Here is a 4,610-nt window from a genome sequence, read left to right on the forward strand (position 1 = left end):
TCATGAATATTAAAACCCTACAATGACTATTTATAGGTTTTGAAATTACATAAGTTACAGATTTTGTACTTCAGTCCCGTCATGATGAAATACGGTCCGTAAATCACTTTACGGACCGTAAAGATGGTTTACGCCCTCGTCGTCTTCTCAGCTGTGTGGAACTCAACCTTCCAAAATACGGACCGTAAAGTGGTTTACGGTCCGTAAACTTCGTGGTCGTCTTTCACTTCGCTAATCTCAGACTTTCTGCCAGACGCTTGAATGCTAAATACGTGATGGAATACGGACCGTAAACTGGAATACGGTCCGTAAACCTAGCTCGTAAACCACCATCTTCTCAGTTTGACTTTCTGGTTCTGTTATCCTTAAACAGGACCATGGAATACGGCCCGTATTGTAGAATACGGTCCGTGAACTTCAATTTACGACCATGATCTACACTTCAACTGTGATCTTTCCAAATCTGTTCCTTCACCTGAAAAACACTAACACACACGTAAAATCACATTGACTTGCTTAACAACAAGTAAAACTTATAGCCGAAAAGTATCGATTGTGGCATAAAAATCACGCCACATCAACACCCCCAACTTAAAGTATTTGCTTGTCCTCAAGCAAGCCATACCACGCAATGACTCAATCTAACACCTAGATATCACAAAATAAGAATGTCTACATCGGTTTTGCCTCGGAACTTCTAGCATGCATGTTTTCTTTCAACTGACCACCCCAACTGTCTATTGTACAGCAATATTACACACTTTAAGAATGTTATGACTGACCATGACGCTTCCAAACATGACATTACATTATCAAACATATTATCATGAATACAAACACTACTTTTGGCAGTCACTTTAGTTTGCTCAATTCTCATCCTTATGCCCTCACATAGACCAAAGAATGTCCCAACACACATATATACAACAAGAATGGGACGAAAATGAACGAGAAGAGAAAGACACTCAACACTCACAAAGAATTCATATTCACACATGCAAATACCATAAGCTTTCCCTTATTTTCAGTGTTCTCATCCTAGGCTCGTTCGGTTGTGATCACATTAGGACTTGTTTCGGCTTGTAATGTAGGCTTAGGGACGGGTAGGATACTTTTTGGGTATTAGTGGCTCACCCTCCTTGACACTACAACATCTCTTTTACCCTGATTCGCCTCCTTTCTTTCCAGCCCCGTCTTTCCTTTAACGTTTTCGACCTCGATGTGGTTTTATTCCTATTCAACTAGCAATTCTTTTTGTGTTTCAATTTCCTGGTTTATATATATATATATATGTTGACACCCAATTTTGTCCCGTCTCTCTGCCAAAATACCTATTTTTAAGCTTCTAATATTTTTGGAAAAAATAAAAAAAATATACATTATGTTTACTATAATTATTAGCCTCTTATCAATACCGACACTTTATTATTCTATTATAATAATAATAATAATTATTATTATTATCATTATTATTATTATTACTATTTATTAATATTATTATAATTCACAGTTCTTATCATTTCGGCATTTTACCAGCTTACGCATTTATCTTTGCATAATTAAATAATAGTATTTATTTAGTGCAGATTTTCAAAGAAAAATAACATATATTATTACACGGCTATTATAACACCATATGATTTTATTACCTGAGTCTAGTAATCACATATTTTTTGGTATTAAGTAATATTTTGTCACCCTCGGTATGTTCATTAATTAAAATGGGTCTCTTATTCAAATTTAGAAGTCAAACTGTTTCTTGCACTCAGTCCGTGTTTTGACTTACCGGGCTCCAAATCAAATCCCGATTGACTCCTAATATTTTTTGGACTAGTCCATATCTCTTATCTCAATTTTTAGAATAATTCGTGTTTTAATTTATTAGCCTATTCTCTTAATACCCGGTCTAAAAATTGACCCAGTCCACAAATGGACCGGGTCTGACTCGTTTACTCAAAATAAGGGGAACCCTTTTAGGGTTTCCCCTCATTTTTCTCTTCCGCCTCATCATCGCCTCTTCTCCACCATCCTCCGCCTCTCCACCTCTCCACCTTCCCGTCAATTATCACCACCATCACCACCATCGTCACCTCTACACCACCATCCTTATCCACCACCGTCTCCACCATCCTCGTCCACCACCACCTCCACTAATCCACTCCGTCGCCACCCCATCACTTCACCCGACATCTCTGACACACCCCACTTCACCACGTGATCCCCACTTCACCACCGATATCCCACTCGCCTCCGACACCCCTGTCACACCCATCACTCCGACACCCCTGTCACACCACGTGACCACCATCTCCACCACACCCATACCCCCTTTGTGACTCCCACTTCATCACCGACACCCCATCGACATTCCACTCACCTCCGACATCTCTGTCACACCATCTCCACCACACCCATACCCCCACGTGTGTCTGACACCCGCACCACACCTTCACACCTGTTCCCCCACTCCTCTCTCCTTTCCTCAAAACGAACACCCTAGCCCCAAATCCTAGAGGAGGAGCTATAAATAATCGTTCCTAGAACAGTTTTAGGGACCCCTTTTTTTTGGAACAGAAAACCACCCCTAAGAATCAAGGTTGAGAAATCGCGAAAATCGGTTATAAAAGTCTCCCCTTTTTTTTTTTTTTTTTCAGAAAACTGGGATTTTTTCCATTCTGTTGCTAAAATTCCCCTAAGTAGAAAATCCCAATTGTTTATGCGACCTTTTATTTCTGGGAATCAAATTTCGAAGTGTTCGAGTAGATATCGAAGCCCCGCACCCATTTCGCTGCACCCGAAGAAGGTAATTCCCTTTTATTCTTATTTTCTATTTTTTTCTCTGTTTTCATGATCAATGTGTTGGTTTTGGAACAGATGGATTAGTTAGATTAGTTCAGTCTCATGTTTAGTTAAGCTGGTTTGGTTTAATTAAGCTGGATTTTCCATTAGACTGATGTGGGATTTGAAGCATGCCTATTTGGCCTATTTCGATATATCAAGATGTGTGTCTGACTCATGGTTAGAATTGATGAATCCTGCTCAAAATAACCAAAAAATGTTTTAATATAGAGGAATGGATTACTGCTTATACTTGATTGATTAATAGCTGCCTAAATCATGCACATATCATCTTTAGTTTAAACCGAGCCTCTTCCTGTCTGCTTCATTGTTACTTTATGGCATGATTAGAAGTAAATCTGCTCATAAGTTTGGCTTTCCTTTATGGTTAATATAATCCCATTTGGTCAGTGAGGATTCCATAGGTACTAAGTGTTTATCTACGATTATACTAAGGATGATATACCTATCTGAATAGCTGGTGGTGTATGTTTAAATAATTTGTAATGCATGTTTAAAGGTTGTAACTCATTTGTTCAGGTTGTATGTCTTCCATTTTAGTGAAATAGCACACCATCTGTATAGTTGAAAGCATTATTAGATGTGTCATCTGAAACTAGCTTGATTTCTGTCCCCCTTAGCTGCGCTTTAGCCTGTCTGCAGTTACTTTGGTTACAATAAACATGTTTGGTCCTGTTTAGTTTAGTTTTCGTGATCATGTTGACTGTGCATGCTTCAATGTAAGGTTCAATTGGTTTACAGGTTTGTAGTTTCCTTCTCTTTCTTGCTGAAATGCTGCTTTGTTTGCTTAAGATGAGTTTTGAAAGTAATGACTTACTAAACTGGTGATGTTACGCTCAAGTACACTTGAAAGAATTGCTTTAAGAGGAATAAATATTGGCTGGCCAATATCAGGTTGAACCCAGATTTTAGAAACAAAAGTTTGTTTCAAGTGCAAAAATAGATACTGTAAACTCAATCTGAGTATTCGAAACTGCTCATGGCCTACCTTTGTTGACTACCCAAATGCCGATATGCTTGGGTTGTATGTTCTTGCGTTCTTTTCCGTGAATCTGAATATATTCAACATTTTTTTACATATAGTTGTTACCTTTAGAATGCTACATGGATAAACCAATGCATATTTTTCCCAATTGCTTATTCAAATCTAAGACTTTGGGTATTTGTTAGTCTGTTATTTAAGACCTTCTCTGTTTAATTTTGTATGATCCTGGGAATATGCTAAACATTCTAAGTAATGCGATGATGTCTCGTCATAGTTTCAGTATGGTAAGTCATTGGCGGTGATGTATTTTTTGCTGCAAATATTAGTGTTCTGCTTAGTTCATGTAGAGAATATGGATTGGAAAATGGGCCTAAATGCTATAAAAACCCTTCCTAAATTCAATAGATATCTGCATGTCATGTTGGACTTGGTATGAATCATGAATTGGCAGCACATATTTTTTACTATGCATGATACGACATGTCTTATTTGAATGCTTCCAGTTGTTGTATGTTGCCAGTGCATTTAACTTATATTCCGAGCATCTTCATGCGAATGAATATGTGCTATAGCAGGTCCTGTACGTGATGTTATCAATTTCAGTTTGGGTTGTTTAGACTTTGTGTGTTTGTCGCAAGTGTATTCAAGTTGAAGTATGTATATAAGTATATTTGAAGTATGTTCATGAAAATATATATCCCTATGAATGTGTAATACATGAGGTATACATTAAGTATACGTAGTATATGTGCAATCCAATGGTCTG

The sequence above is a fragment of the Lycium barbarum genome, chromosome 2 (genome assembly GCF_019175385.1).
Source record: "Lycium barbarum isolate Lr01 chromosome 2, ASM1917538v2, whole genome shotgun sequence".
Classification (NCBI taxonomy): Eukaryota; Viridiplantae; Streptophyta; class Magnoliopsida; order Solanales; family Solanaceae; genus Lycium; species Lycium barbarum.